At 48.3% G+C, this 16845-nt stretch overlaps 1 protein-coding gene across 2 annotated transcripts in view; it reads left to right on the forward strand.

Annotated features, from left to right (window-relative positions):
* The first annotated feature begins 16320 nt into the window (after positions 1-16320).
* Positions 16321-16845, forward strand: part of LOC138302076 (claudin-16-like) — a 323258-nt gene continuing 322733 nt past the window's right edge. For both annotated transcript variants that reach the window (XM_069242462.1, XM_069242464.1), the window contains exon 1: positions 16321-16443. The gene's annotated coding sequence lies outside the window, so the exon portion shown is untranslated. The remainder of the gene's footprint in view (positions 16444-16845) is intronic.

The raw sequence follows: 16845 nt of genomic DNA on the forward strand, positions 1-16845 counted from the left end.
TCTTTTGACAAGTGGACCCCATCCTGCAAGAAAAAAAAATGTGCCTTTAATGCATCTGTGACAACCAAGTCATCCTATTTACCTTAAAAACCTTCCTGTTCAACCACTCAAAAGAGCTGTTGAGGGCTCTTACCAACTTACTACCTCTTCAATACAGCTGGGGAACAATGTTGGGCCACGCGATCACGGTCTCAGGAAAATATTTTGCAAGTCACCCAATCTCCGAGATAACCAGTTCAACTAAATCCTTCCTTCCGAGCTCTGTCAAATCATTGATTCCCATATGCATGATTATAATCCCTGGGAGCGGAAGCACCCAGGGCACGAGTCTGTCCAATGCAGTTCTCAAGTGTGCCAAGCCCAGCCTTCCTTGACCAGAGAAAGTCAGCCGATATGCCACTCATCTTTCCCTCGCTGCATAATCACCTGTGGATAAAAAACCTTTGCACACCTCACCTGAAAGTGGACCACCACTAGCACTTCTGTAACGCTCCCCGCTCCCATGTTGACAGGAGGTGATGAAGTATCCAGCGGCTGCATCAACTCATCATGTCCTCCACCTGCGCTAACAGGAGACTACAGAGAAGGAAGATTAGTGACAGAATATTTACAATAGGTTCTGTCTCATGTAGCGCTTGTAGCAGTCAGACTTCCACCTACTTACCCTTGGCACTGCTTGTCCCACCAGCCCCATACCTACAGCAGTGGTGGTTGCCCTCCATCCAAAATTAATATGAGCTGTACTCAGCAGAGTCCAATCCTACAGCCCTCTGGGCACCACTGAACACTATAGAAAACTGAAAACTTGTGAGTATCATGCACTCATTAATCAAAAGTGGGCCAACAGTCCTTTGCCACTGGTGGTCCATTAAGGTTTCCAAACTCCCTAGAGGACAGCACTCAGAGTAGCTGCAGTGGGGAGCTGGCACTCGGCATGTTGGGGGAGAGCAAGAAATCTATGGATGATGAGCAAACAATGGCAAGCAGGAACGGAGAGACTCGCTCAAAGCCACATGGCGCCTTATAAAGAGGCCGGGCCAACCCTGCAGGATGAGAGGGATCCCAGAAGCACTTTAATGCTTAAGGGGCCACGCCCAGCTGGCCAATCAGAGTCCTGGACAGACACCAAAGGCCACAGCAGCTCATGCTTCAACGCAATTTGGGACCTGGCTGACTCGTCATACCTAAGGCTCCCTGGGTGGGGGGAGCCTTTGCAATTTTCATCCATAAGACAATGGGGTACTATAAACCTGGGTTAAAACCTCTGCTCTCAGTGCAAAGAAGTAGCAGAAGTCTGGTGTTAAGAGCTATATACAAAGTATTCAGATTGGGCATTGCTTTCTGTATGTAGTTTAAGGATAAAAGGTCTTCCTGTCCACTGTTTAAAACTGGGGTTTTCTGACGAGACTGGTACCAAACAGTCATTTAAATTTGTAATGTGGCTATTCATTGCAGCCAGTAATTAAAATGGAATTATAAATGTGTAGGTACTCACTGTTACAGAGTACCAGTATGCTACGGAGAAGTCCCAGTGTCCTCCCTTAAATTTATTGAACCCCGACTGAAAAGTGCAGATATTCTCCCTTCCATCTTAAAGACGCAGAGGTACTCAGCATCTGTGAGTACCTGCTCATTTAAAGCACTGCGTGGAACGGCAGAGTAGCTCTTTATCCTGGCTACTCCTCTCTTGGACGCGCTAAACGATGTTCTCCTACTTTCCTGACAGAGGTGGCCCTTTCTGGCTGTGATATTCTCTCAGCTGTCCCCGCTTCGCATTCATTAGGCACGAGCGCCGCACGCGCCGGCCAGATGGACCCAGACGTCCTCCCAGGCACGAGCCTTGTCTATCCTCCTCGTCACGCGCCCTCCTGTTGCAGCCAGAGACGAGCAGTACATCCGGCAGTCAAGCGCTCAGCGGGTCCTATAAGTCCGCGAGGTCACGGTGAGTGGGTACTGCATACGGGGCTCGGGGTCTACTGTGCTGAAGCCTTACTTGCGTGTGCACTGGTAACAGCATTACCGGCAATTGTATATGCATTAGCACTTGTGTTACTTACAAAACCTCACCATCGGCCTTGTATTTACCAGATGAGTTATGTTATTCTGTCTCTTGTAACTTTACCTGTGAGATGGCTTCTAAACATGTAACGCTGCATAAACATGCAGTGTATCCTCTACGATTTTGTTTCCAGCAGGGAAGATGTCGCCAGAATTCTGCTCGGGCGTAGACGTACAACTATTGGTAAGCTGTGGAACTTCGAGTAAGAATAAAAAGCATATGTACTTCAAAGATTGATAAATGGCACATGTTGAATATTTAGTTGGGGTAGTTTTATCAGCCCTGCCAGGATACATTTTATGACCAGGAGCGTAGCTTCCATTGGTGCAGCAGGTGCACTGACACTGGGGCCCTGAGACTATTGGGCCACGTGCATTCTTTTACAATTCAAACAGAATCCTGGAGGGAGCATGTTCTTTTCTTGGGCCTGTGGCACACTGGTTAAACTAATGTTTGTAGCTAGTTGAATCCTCGTCTATTTGAATGAGTACTTGTCTTGTTGGGTAGGAGTAGTGTAGATGGAAGAGAGTATGTCTAGTTGGAAGAATGGGGGTCTAGTTGGAGGAGTTTCGACCTAGTTGGATGACTTTCTGTCTAAATGGATGAGTGTGACTGTATTTGGACGAGTAATCGTGTGGTCAGATTAATTCTGTGGTAGTTGGGTGAGTGCTGGTCTAGTTGGATTGATCCCTTTCTAGTTGGAGGAGGTTTGGTTTATGGGGTGCATGCTGATCTAGTTGGATGAGTGTCGATATTGTTGAATAAAGGTTAGTTTACTTGGATGAAGGTCTAATTGAATTAATGCCCGTTTAGTTGGATGAGTGTTGATCTATTTGGATGAATGTCCGTGTAGGTGGTTGAGGGTTGATGTAGCTCAATAAGCAATGGTCTAGCTAGATGGGTGCAGTCTGGTTGGATGAGTCTTGACCTAGCAGGATGAATGCTTATTTAGTTGGATGTGTGTCATTGTAGCTACATAAATGCTATTCTACATACATGAGCATCAGTCTAATGGAATAAATGACAGTTAAGTTGTATGACAGTCAATCTAGTTAGGTGAGAGGTGAACTCTTTAGATGAAAGTTGATCTAATTGGATAAATGTCCGTGTAGGTGGATGACCATGTCTAGTTTGATAAGAGTTGATCTAGCTAGATGAGTGCAGTCTAGTTAGAAGAGTGGTGCCAGTTTAGCTGGATGAGTGTTGATCTACTTGAATGAATGCTAATCTAGTTGGATGAGTGTCAGTGGTTGAATTACTGAAGTGGAGCCCAAGAATATAGACATACAAGAATATCATGGACAGAATATGGAGGGACAAAATATTGTAAGGTTAGCATGTGTAGAGAAGTATAGGTTTACTATTTCTAACTCCACATCTGTGTAACTTAAATAAATATATCACCAAGTTACATATATGTGAAGACTATACATACTAACCTTTTGATAGTTTGGATTTCATATTTTGTTCTCGATATTTGCATGCCTCCATACTCTGAATTCGATATTCAGGGGGCATGCTGTGTCAGTGTAGATGGGTGAAGCCTATTCTATATCCATGTCAGTCTAATTTAATTAACGACAGTTTAATTGGATGAGAATCAATCTAGTTGGGTGAGAGGTGATCTATTTGGATGAAAACTGATCTAGTTGGATAAATGTCTTCCTAATTAAATGAATGTTGATCTAGCTGGGTGATTGCAGATCTAGTTGGATGGAAATCAATCTATTAGAATCATTGGCAGTGTGGTTAAAGATGAGTATTGAACTAGTCGGGTGATTACCTGTCTAATCAGATGAACACTCGTCTGGTTGAATGAGTACCAGTTGAGTTGGAGGAGTGTTGTCTACTTGGGCGAGTGTTGGTGTATGTGGATGAATGTTGGCTACTTGGCTGAACAGCTAGACCTTAGATAGTTATAGTCTAGGAAGATGCTGAGTTAGTCATACGCATATTAATAAGTATTTAAAACAATAAAATGGCTAGGCTGAATAAAGCAAGGTCATGCACTTTTACAGGAAATGCACTCATCGCACAGTGCTTAACCACACCCCTTCATCCCACAATCCCCATGATCCTCAACTAACTGAATACCTCGATTTAAATGAAAACACCAGGATATGTTCCCTTATTAAAGTGAAGGCGTCCAACGTGCATCCCACAGCTACTCTCCACCCCCACCGTCGCCCAGCCACCGCCCGACCCCTTAATGTCACTGCTGTCCTCCAACAAATGAAGCATTGGAGGGTGGTGGTGAACTATACACATGGTCTCAGGCATATTATGTTTGTGAGCGGTTGGTGATGGGGGGGGGGGGGGGGAATACACCAGGGGCGTGTGGAAGGCGGGAGAGACTACATTTGAAAAAGCTTTTGGATAAACGGTTGTAAGCAGCTGCTCCCTGCGTAGCGGCATTGTACGTCAGTGCTGGTCCTGTCTCTTTTCTGTTTCAAACTTTCTCCGTCTTCCTCATTTACTTGTTGCTAATTCTGTGTGCTGATGCTTTTCTTTGTGTATCTATCCTTTTTTATGTTCATCTACTTCTCTCGCTCTATTTCTCCAAAAGCAGCGTATTTATGTTTCTAATTTTCTATCACCCAGTTTACTAATCGTTCAGCCCACCCATCCATCCAAAAACCAACCAACCCCGCATTCCCCCCACCCAGACGGACATCCGGCAGACCTTCAACTGTGTTAAGTTTTTTTGCCCTGACTCTTCATCTCGTGACGTTCCATTAAGTCCCACTGCTGTTTTTGAATCTACAAAGAGTCACTCCTACTGGGATAGTACAGGACCCGGTATGTGAGCCAGGGGCGTAGTTCGTTAATGGTGCAGCAGGGGCAGTGGCGCCCGGCACCGGGGTGTAAGGCAATGTGAGGTGACTTAATGCTCTTGCTTGCTTAGGGCCTGTTGAACCCTCGCTCCGCCACTGAGCCTGCCGCGCACTCGTGCTGAGGCAGCGGCGCGAGCCGGAAACTCGAAGGATTCAGGGGCACGAGCCCCGCACGCGCCGGCCAGCTGCTCCATTCAAGTGCTTCCTTCACCAGCTCGTGGTCTATGGGCCTCCCTCGGTGTCTGGACTCTGTGCTCCCCAAATTACCTCCTTTGCAGTGACAGCAGCACCTCATGGCCACTTTTGCTGGAGTTAAAGCTGCAGGGACCACCTTTGCAGTAGTTAGTACAGAGGTGGTCACATATGCATCTGTTGGCGCAGACATGACGAACTTTTCCGTAGCTAGGCCACCTTTTAAGTGCTTACAGCATCAATGGTCCCATTTGTATCCTTTCTAGTAGCAATTGCCTGCTTTGCAGAGGTTAGCTCAGTAATGCAGCACGAGCCAGAGTCCCGGTCTCCTGCAGTCCTCCATCACTTCTAACTCGATGGGATCGTTTTCCAAAACTCAAAGCCCTTAACCAATTTCCCACTGACGCTTTTCCAGCGATTTGCATTGTGCACTAATGCACATTTGTACGCAATTGTGCACAGTTGTGCTCATTTGTGCACAAGAGGCCCAAGGACTTTGTCTGAATTCCACCTCTGAGGTTATCGGTGGACCCATATACCATAATTCTCACTTTTCGAAACCTGACATGTTCACGTTATGCACCTTTTGGCGCTGCGTGTGCCTTGCATGCCCATTGTGCTCTTGTACTTGTGTTTGTACCACTTCATGCAGGCTCCTGTCAGAGCGTCAGTAAAACCTTACGTCCATAGGAGGAGCATTTTCGCGCCTAAATGCATCCCTTCATATTGCTGTGCGTACAGATTTTGGCCATAAAGTGGGATGGGGAAGCAGGGTGGGGGTGGGGCCACTACTCTTGTGATTGGGGTCTACAGCACGAGTCACAGCTCCCACCCCCACCACGCGCCTCCTGTATGAGGGCCCCTGATGCTAAAGTGCTCCCCTGTAACCCCCTCCCCCATAGCACCCGCTTCCATTCAAACGCTACAAGTACTCCACCTTTTCACAGTAACGTACTCTCAGGGATTTGCGTTGTGTTTTATAATATATTTCGGCGTCGCGTGCCCCATCTGTGCTTCTACCGGAACAAGATCTTTGTTTCGTTAACCATGGGGTGTGTCTGCGTCCGTTTATGTTGGGGGAGGGGAGGGACCGCTGCACAATGGGTGAGACAGTGCTTGACAGAGAGTACGGTGTAGGATTACTGTTTCACCCTGAACTTTGATCTACTTCCTATACACGATTTATTTTCATCCTTCTTTCCTATCTCCCTCCCTTCCTCTCTCCTTCCCTTCCTCCCCCCGGTTTCTTTCTCTACTTCTATTTTTGTTTCCGTTTCTTCCTTTCTTTCATTCTTTGTCCCTTCCTTCTTTTCTAATTCCTTACTGGTTTCCTCTCGGTGCATGGCCTTCCCGTCTACTACATTTTTTCACAGTGTACGTTATGTCTTCTGCGTTCCTTCTTTTCTCTTTCATTTCTTCCTTTGACAACCCTTGCTTATGTTAATCTCTTTGACCCTTTCTACGTTTTTAACTTTCCTCCTTATCCTCTCTGCCATCCCTCCTTCCATTCTATCCTGTCTGTATTTAGCTTCCTTTTTCTCTCTTCTATTGTTGGTCTGTTTGAATTATACATGTTGAATTTATTCTGTACACGTATGACCAAAGCAGTTGACGAATTGTGTGCAGTTACCGTACCCGTAGGGATGCCTGTGAGGATGATTGCCTTGACTCTGTAAATGCCGGTAATTGTGTGACTGATGCTCTGCTAGTGTGTGCGTGCAACCGACGTGTGCTGTTGTTATTGCGCACCTATGATATCATGTGCATGTGTTTTTATGTCTTGCCGGATTACAGCACCGCGTGCAGCTGGGTTGCATGATTAATGTCGTACTGTTGCTGTCGCTCTGCAGGGCGCAGGTATTTGCATGGGCGGTACACGCAGCACATCGGCAGGTACTTGCAGGTGCACGTTACGAACAGGGCGGAAAAAGCGCCTGCCCGTGGTGTCAAAGGTCACACCTCGTCCCATTGAGAGTCCTTGGTGTTCCTTCGCGGCCAGGGTGTTCTTCGGACAGGTTCAGCCTTTCTCTGTCCCGTTCCTAAAGCCCTTCTGCGTCTCACGTCCTCCATTTAAGGGGCTGGCCTCGCTGTTTAGATGTGATCCGTTCCCTTTGTTTCAGGGTACGGGGCGAGGGACACTTGGTAGGATTTCTGAAACCTCCAGGGTGTACAGGTGTCATTGTAGCTCATATGTTTGAAGCTCTGCTCTGTTTTATTCAGTAGGTGCGGCTGGATGTTAGGGAAGCGGTGGTATGGGTGGGGTAAGGCCTACGTCTGCTGGGCACCCCACCGGCCCTCGTCTCGGGACCACCGCGCACGCGGCCAAAGCCCACTGAATCCCACACATTGCATATGAAGGTTTCTGCAAGATTGCTGTTAGGGTTCATAATATGATTGGGGGAAGGGGGGAGGGTGCCCCATCTGCGCTTGTGAGAGAGACGAGGACTTCGTTTAAATGACTGCTGCGCTTTTGTTCTCTTTCAATGAGGGTGAGAGATAGGAGTTTAGACAGGGCAGAGGACGGCGTGAGACTTCGGCGGACGGAATCAAGTGCTAAGGCAGTATTATAACCTATATAAATATTATGTATCATAGCTGAATCATTCTTTCTTCTAGAAGAGAGATTCAATTATGACCTATAATAATTATATGCGGTAATACACTGCCCTCGCCCTTATGTACCATTGAGAATGATAGGGGATAGAAGATCTTAAAATCCTGAATACAGAATGCGTTTCATTGTTTGGATGGTAAATTGAAAGCGCTCGATGCAAGTACGATACTGTTTATACGCTATGCCCCTGAACTCATGGCCACTAAGATGGCCCACCGAGGCAAGGCTCGCCTCTGACATTTTCAGTGGCCGGAAATGCACGAGTTTAAATCCCGCGAAGGCCAACCCAGCCTTCAATCCAAAAGAGTTTTCTGAGTTGAGTACTGTAAAGTCGGGTTGTAATAACCTCCGTTTTCAGAGTGAATAATTGGCATGCGTCTGGTGTGAGGAGCTATATGTGAAGGCATTCTGATTTTACATAGTTTTCTAAAAGTAGTTTAAGAATACAATGCTTACATATGTGCCGTTTGCCGCGGACTTATTTCTGAAGATGCTGTGGCAACGAACAGTCATTTATTTATATTTGCAGTACAACAATCCCCACCCCCTGTGCTTGAAATAGAATTACGGAAGTGTAGATACTCACTATCCCTGATTACCAGTGTGGTACTGAGAGGTGCCGGTACACTCCAGGTAAAAGTATTGAACCCCCGCTGAGAAGTGCGGATACTCTCTTTCAAATTAAAGAAGTAGAGATACTCGGTACCTCCCCATTGAAAGCACTGAGTAGAGGTCATCAATACCAGAGAGTACCTTCCCACTTAACGTACTGCTTGGGGCGGCAGAGTAGCGCTGTACGCCTGGCTAGTCCTCTCTTGGACGCATTAAACTACTTTCCTGACAGAGGTGGCCCTTCCTGGCTATGACATTCTCTCAGCTGTCCCCGCTTCGGATTCATTAGGCACGAGCGCCGCACGCGCCGGCCAGATGGACCCAGACGTCCTCCCAGGCACGAGCCTTGTCTATCCTCCTCGTCACGCGCCCTCCTGTTGCAGTCAGAGACGAGCAGCGCATCCTGCAGCAAAGCATCGTCCCATGGTCCGCGAGGTCACGGTGAGTGGGTACTTTATACGGGTCCTGAAGCCTTAGCAGCGTGCACTAGCACGTGTGTTACTTAGAAGACCTCACCCATCGGCCATGTATTTGCCAGATGAGTTATGTTATTCAGTCTCTTGTAACTTTACCTGTGCGTTCGCTTAAACACATGTGGCGCTTTATAAACCTGCAGTATTCTCAACGATTTTTGTTTCCAGCAGGGAGGCAGTCGGCAGGAATTCTCCTCGTGCGTAGAGCACAACTACAGGTAAGTTGGGTAACTTCGAGTAAGACCCAAACACATATTTATACATGCCATGTCTCGGATATGTACTTCAGAGATTGACAAATGGTACAGATGGGATAGTTAGTTCGCACAGTTTTACCAGCCCTGCTACATGATTCATTTTGTGGCCAGGAGCGTAGCTTCCATTGGTGCAGCAGGAGCACTGGCACCGGGGCCCAGAGGCCACTGGGTCCCAGGCAGTTCTGATTGTTGCTTTTTTTTTTTTTACAATTCAAACAGCATTCTGTGGGGGCATTTCCTTCCTTTCTTTGGCCCATGATACACTGGTTACACTATAGTTTATAGCTACTTGAATCCTCGTCAGTTTGAGTTAGTACTTTTTGTTGTTGTGTGGTAGTGTAGATGCAAGAGTGTATGTCTAGTTGAAAGAATGGGGGTCTAGTTGGAGGAGTTTAGACCTAGTGGACCAATACTCGTATGGTCAGATTTATTCCGATGTATTTGGGTGGGTTCTGGTCAATCGGATTGATCCCCTTCTAGTTGTAGGAGGTTTGGAGTTTTTGGGTGCATGCTGATCTATATGGATGAGTGTTGATGTGGTTGGACGAGTGCTAGTTCACTTTGAAGGATGCTAGTCTGATTGAATGAATGCCAGTTTAGTTGTATGAGTGTTGGTGTAGCTGGATGAAACTTCATCTGATCGATGAATGTCTGTGTAGGTGGATGAGGGTCGTCCTAGTTCGATAAGAGTTGCTCTAGCTAGATGAGTGCAGTCTAGTTAGCATTATGCCAGTCCAACTGCATGAGTATTAATCTAGTTGAATGAGTGTCAGTGTAATTTGCATGAATATCGGTTTAATTGAATGAATGACAGGATAGCTGGATGACAGTCAATCTAGTTATCTGAGAGTTGATCTAGTTGGACAAAAGGTAATCTAGTCAAATGAATGTCATTTTAGTAAAATTAGTTCCGATCTATTTGGATAAATGCTGATATAGCTGGTCGGAAATCACTGTAATAAAATACTTGCTGTTGTGCTTGGGTGAGTGCCAGTCTAGCTGGATGAACGTGTCTGGTTGGATGAGTACTGGTCTAACTGGATGAATGTGTCTAGGTGGGTGAGTGCCGATGTTGCTGGGTGATTGTGTCTAGTTGGATGAGTGCTGGTCTGCCTGGATTAATGCTGTATAGCTGGATAATTGCTGGTCTAGCTGGTGGGTGCTGTATAGTGTATAGTTGGATGAGAGCCGATGTAGCTGGATGAATGTGTCTAGTTGGATGAGTGTTGGTCTAGCTGGATAAATGCTGTACAGCTGGATGAGTGCTGGCATAGCTGAATGAATGTGTCTAGTTGGATGAGTGACGGTCCAGCTGGATGAATGTGTCTAGTTAGATGAGTGCCGGTCTAGCTGATGAATGTGTATAGTTGGATGAGTGACGGTCCAGCTGGATGAATGTGTCTAGTTAGATGAGTGCCAGCCTAGCTGGATGAATGCTTTGCAGCTGGATGACTGCCGGTCTAGCTGGATGAACCTGCCTTGTTGGTTGACTGCCTTCTAGCTGGATGAACGCGCCCTGTTGGTTGACTGCCGGTCTAGCTGGATGAATGCTCTATAGCTGGGTGACTGCCGTTCTAGCTGGATGAATGCTCTATAGCTGGGTGAGTGCCGGTCTAGCTGGATTATTGCTGTCTAGGTTGGTGAGTGGCTGTCTGGCTGGATGAACGCTGTCTAGTTAGACGAATGCGGGACCAGCTGGATGAATGCTGTCTAGCTGGGTGAGAGATAGTTTATGGGGTGTTCATTTAGTTAGAGATGAACATTTTCATACGTATTTATAAACATTTAAGTAGCATAAACTGAATAATGCAATGCTGAGACATGCTAAAATACATTGTCGAATACACCTACGGAGGGGGGTGGGGGTACAATTTCCCTTGTTTGCACTTAACACTGTGATTAAGAACTCCCCACCCCGGCCGCCCCCATGAACTTCACCTAACTGAATATCTACCTCGATTGAACCAAAAGCGTCACGATATACTCCCTTGCTGAATTGAACGCATCCCAAGCCCCCACCTTTCTCCGTCAAGCAAAGCTTTGTAGGGGGGGAGAGCAGTGCCCCATGGTCGCAGGCACATTATGCTTTTGAGCGGTTGGTAATTGGGGGCGGGGGCGTGTGGGAAGGCGGGAGAGAATACATTAGAAAAAGCTTTTCGGATAATAGGGTTTAGCAGCTGCTCCCCCTTATTGTACGTTAGTGTTGGACATTTCTCGCTGTGATTCACAGTTTTCGAGTGTTTCCTCCTTCCCAGTACACTTGTTTCGAACTCTGCCCTCTTTGGCTCTTTACCGGACAACAGTGTCTTTATATCTGTTCTTCTGCGCTTCTATCGTCTAGTTTACGTATGGTTCAGGCCACCCATCCTACCCTCCTCCGTTTTACCACCCAGACGGGCATCTATCGTGTGGTGCTACAGACCATGCCGGTCTTCAGATTTGTGCATTTTTTCCTTAGGCCCATAATCTGGTTGCATCCCATTTTAAGTTTTTTTTGCAGTTTTATATAGCGGGAACCCGACACGAAGGTATCGGAGCACATTACATTACAGTACCCATTACATTACACAAGGGTACATTCATGTTTGTAGGCACGGGGAGATTAAGTGGTTTGCCAAGAATCACAGGCAGTCTAGCCGACACCGAGTCTCGAGCCTGGATCCCCAGTTCCAAAGGCATCTCTGGCCCTTACACCACATGTTCTCCCATTAAAATTCCATGATGTTTTCTATGTATATACTTCGTCATTCCAGTGGTGATAATAATGCCTCGGTCTGTGATCTCGACTAGTCGTTGCTAACTCAATTTGACCGGAATGAGCTGCGGGTATAGTAATGGTGCAGCAGGTGCTTTGTCACCGGACAAAGGGCTCTGAGGGCCCCCACGGCACTCCAAGGCCCATATTTATCCTTTTTTAGCGTCGCGTATGCGTCGTTTTTTTGACGCAACATCGGCGCAAACTTATATAAAATAAAAAAGTATAAATGTGGGCCTAAGTATGGATGTCTGTAATTTCTAACAACGGTCAGGGGAGCTGTTTTTCCCGGCTTGCACTAGGTCCCGCGGCATCCTTGCTGCGCCACCGGGAAGAGCCTGTTGCTGGTCTGAGGCTCTCTACGAACGCGGTGCTGAGGCAGTGGCGCGAGCATGAAATTCTCAAGCATTCAGGGGCACGAGCGCCGCACGCGCCGGCCAGCTGCTTCATTCAGCTGTAACTATATCTTCCTAGACCAGCTCGTGGTCGATGGGCTTCCCTCAGTGTGTGGACTCTGCGCTCCCCCAGTTCCCGCATTTGCAGAGACAGCATCACCCCACGGCCACCTTTGCTGAGTTATTGGAGCAGGAGTCACATTTTAAGTACTGACTGCAGAAATTCCCACAATTGCAGCTGTTGCAGCAGACATGACAACATGTTCCACAAAATCGGCAGGTTGATCACATTTTATGAGCTAACAATCAATTGCCTCACTTGCCGCAAGAATTGCCTGGTTTGCAGCAGCCACGCACTTGCTGCCGTTACACCAGCACATGCCACACCACACTCGAAGTACAGCAGCAGTGGGCACACGTTTACTGTCAGCACTGCAGCAATAACCACGATTGCATCAAATGCAACAACGCTGGCCACCTTTGCAGGGACTCGTCCGCAAGAAAAGTGCCCATAAGGCTGATACTCGTAGGAGACTGCAGTACGCGCCGGAGCCTCGGCATCCTGCTGTCCCTTTATCACTTCTTACCCCCCGCGGGATCCTTACCCAGCACACAAAACCCTTCGCACAATTTCCCCACCGTTTTCCCCACGATTAGCCTCGTGCACTAATACACGGATGTGCAGAGGGGCAAGTTGGCCAACACTTTGTGTGCCTCAAGTACAACAGGCCTTTATCCTCATTCCATCTCTAAGGTTATCGGTAGATTGGCGTTATACACCTATATGCCCTGCACGCGCGTTACGCCGTTTTACTTGTGATTGCACCACTTCATGAAGGCCCCAGTCAGGGCGTCTCGCGTTGTCTCCATCTGAGGCGCATTTTCGCGCCCAAAAGCATCGCTTTCTCTTTGTTGTGTGCAAGCATGGTATATAGATTTTGTGCATAGAGCGGGGGTGTGTGTGGGGAGGGGGGGGGGGGGCGTCACAGTTGCCGCTAATCGTGTAATTGGGGTCTGCAGCACGAGTCAAAGCTCCCACCGCACGCCTCCTATTTGGCACCGCCCGTTGCCAGACACCTCCCCCCCACCCACCGACACGCTTTCAAATCACCCAAAAGAACTCCCCTTCTTCACGTCAACGTATTCTCAGGGATTTGTCTTGTGGTTTATGATATATTTCGGCGTCGCGTGCCCCATCTGTGCTTGTAAGAGAAATAAGACCTTTGTTTCCTTTTCCATTGGGGACAGGGCGGTCGTCTTTTTATGTTGGGGGAGGGAAGGGGCAAGTACAATGGATTGGACGTTACTTGACAAACGGTACAGGGTAGGATTACTATTTCACTCTGAATTGTATTCTCCCTAATAGATGCAATGAATTATTTCTTTCTTTCTTTCTCCCCATTTTTCATTTGTCCCACGTGTTTCTTTCTCTACTTCTTATGTTTTGTTTCCGTTTCGTCCTTTCTTCATTTCTTTCATTCTTTTCCCCTTCCATTCTTTTCTAATTTCTTACTGGTTTTCCTTCGTTACATGGTCTCTATGTCTATTATATTTCCAATGTATGCGTTATTTGTTCCTTCTTTACTCTTTCATTTGACAACCCTTGTTTGTGTCCCTTCTTTTTACCCATTTGATGTTTTTACTTTACTGGGTGTTGGTTTTAGAACAGGTTTGGGGTCGGGCGGCGCATCCGTGCTTGTGAGCGAGACAAGGGCGCTGTTTCAATAACTATGCACCGTTGTCCTTTTCTAAAGAGGATGAAAGATGGGAGTTTGGAACAGCACAGAGGCTTCGGCGGACGTAATTAGGGTCTAAGGCAGGATGTTACCCTATATAATTATTATATATTATAATTGAATCTCCTTCTTCACCCATTGATTTCTGTTTCTCGTCCTCCCTCCTTCTTTCTTATAGAGAGCCAGTCCTTATGACTTTTGTTTATGTCAGATGTGGAATTCGAGCTGTTTATGAAAATGGACCGGAAGCTTCCAACCTAATGTGCCCCGCTCCCCCTCACCCGCGCACACACCCAAGGACACACCCTCACACTCAGCCTGAACATTCCAACCTAATTCTTTGCCATTTGTGTTAAACATTTGTTAAACAAATCCTTTTTTTCCAGCCCGTTACACGGATGGTATTTTTTGCCCCTTATGTGCATCTCAGAAATATAGCACTCGGTACTAAGCATCCGCCTCTCATCGGCGCTATGAGGGTCTGGTGGTAGCTCGGCAGAGGCAGGTCCAACCCAGACGCCATCCCGGTCTCCAAAGGTCCGACTGGCCGGCTATGGAACCTGCTCTTAGGGCACCTTCCAATAAGAATTATGCAGCCGGCGAAAGCATAGTGCAGATGTGTGCAAGTGCCGAAAAGCACTGATGCTTTCCAGGCCCCTCGCTGCCCAGGCGTCCCAGAACTGTATGCACAAGATCAGAAAAATGGGCAACAAATCACCTGTGCACATTGTGAGCATCACGACATAGCGAGGACGGAGGTTCCAGGTACATATTGAGAAAAAATTTACATCTGGGCAGCGAGTGGACTTTTACGGGACATTATTGTAAGAACTGTGCAGGTGCGCACGGACGGGGCACTGCCCCCACACTCTGCACCGCCTTCATAGAGAAGAGTTTGCCTTTCGGGGGGGAGGGGGGGGGGAGCTGCTCCCCAATTAGTAGCTTTCCTGGCAGTGATACTGTACATGTGTGAGTAATCCATAGAGGATCATTGGCGTCCCAAGCTAAAAACCACGCCGTGAAAACATCTGTTGAGAACAAAAAGAAATCTGCTTGAACATCTGGATCCCTCCAGACGGTGCTCTGATTGGACGGCGAGCAGTGGCGCGGAATTGAAACGGGCCAATCCTTGGTCCCTTTTTCACGAGCATTAAGCTATTACAGCAGACACCAGGGCACGTGGAGCTGGCTGCTCACCGACACCGGGAGAGAGACCCCCCCCGTATTATTATTTTATATACAACTTTATCTCAGTAATAGGTCCCCGGCCTGGACTTACTTAAATGGCGACAGGCTAATTCTTCAAGGGCAGACTCATAACGCCATGTGGGGTGTTTTTGTGTCAACTTGGGTGGCTTTTACTTTACCCGCCACGCACCGTACATATTTGTTTCTGTGCCTGCCTTTAAAATGCCCTACCTGCAGCGAATTCAGCTCGCATTACTTTTGAGGTTACTCTCGATAACACTATGGCCCTCATTCTGACCCTGGCGGTCTTTGACCGCCAGGGCGGAGGACCGCGGGAGCACCGCCGACAAGCCGGCGGTGCTTCAATGGGGATTCCGACCGCGGCGGTAAAGCCGCGGTCGGACCGGCACCACTGGCGGGGTCCCGCCAGTGTACCGCGGCCCCATTGAATCCTCCGCGGCGGCGCAGCTTGCTGCACCGCCGCGGGGATTCTGACCCCCCCTACCGCCATCCAGATCCCGGCGGTCGGACCGCCAAGATCCGGATGGCGGTAGGGGGGGTCGCGGGGCCCCTGGGGGCCCCTGCAGTGCCCATGCCACTGGCATGGGCATTGCAGGGGCCCCCGTAAGAGGGCCCCTAAATGTATTTCACTGTCTGCTGCGCAGACAGTGAAATACGCGACGGGTGCAACTGCACCCGTCGCACAGCTTCCACTCCGCCGGCTCGATTCCGAGCCGGCTTCATCGTGGAAGCCTCTTTCCCGCTGGGCTGGCTGGCGGTCTGAAGGAGACCGCCCGCCAGCCCAGCGGGAAAGTCAGAATTACCGCCGCGGTCTTTCGACCGCGGAACGGTAACCTGACGGCGGGACTTTGGCGGGCGGCCTCCGCCGCCCGCCAAGGTCAGAATGAGGGCCTATGTTAGTTGCACAGAGTATCCTACTACAAATGAACCACTCGCCAACATTTCCTTCGCACTTATTGTTACAATTCTCGAAAATCAATTTGTTAATGTACACTTTGTTTTTTTTGGTGGCCGGACCTTTCATGGCTCTGTGGCTGTAGAGTGATGCGCCTGGGTGGGCAGCGCCGGGTCAGGCTCCCTGCCTCCGTCTCAAGAGAGCTAATGGGGAGGCCCCTCCTCCGCGCGCTCTGTGCTGCCAGCCTCCCCTCAGCCCCACAGAGCGGCACGCGTCAGACGCGAGCGACCCCGCAGCCGGAGCAGAGCTGCCCCTCGCTGAGGCCCGGGGGTGGGCGCTTCTCGCGGCAGGAGCGCTTCCCAGCCTGAGCGGCGCCGACCACGGAGAGAACACGGCCGGCACATCGTAAGAGGTGAGGGTTTTCTTCACCGAAAAAGGGGAAGAGGGTGTGTTTTATGCAGCCCAGTGCCTGAGAGCGCGATGCTGCGAGAGGCGTACACCGAGTGCGAGAGATGCCTCTATAAGTTCTATTTTTATGTGCGGTTACAATTCCGAACGATCTTAAGGGGGTTGGGTGGGGGGTATTGTGTGTAGAGTCTGGAAAGAGAGTCTGAGAGACCTTTTTTATTCTATATAGAATATATTAAAATTGATTCTGAGTCCTTTCTTGATAAGGGGGTTGAAAGGTGAGACTGGTATCTTTCTTTAAAAGAGAGGGGAAATTAGTCTATGGATCTTTCTTTAATAAGAAATGAAAAGTGAGCCTGGACAGAGGCGTCCTTTAGAAGAGAACTGAAAAGTGTGTCCGAGGGGT

The sequence above is a fragment of the Pleurodeles waltl genome, chromosome 6 (genome assembly GCF_031143425.1).
Source record: "Pleurodeles waltl isolate 20211129_DDA chromosome 6, aPleWal1.hap1.20221129, whole genome shotgun sequence".
NCBI lineage: Eukaryota > Metazoa > Chordata > Amphibia > Caudata > Salamandridae > Pleurodeles > Pleurodeles waltl.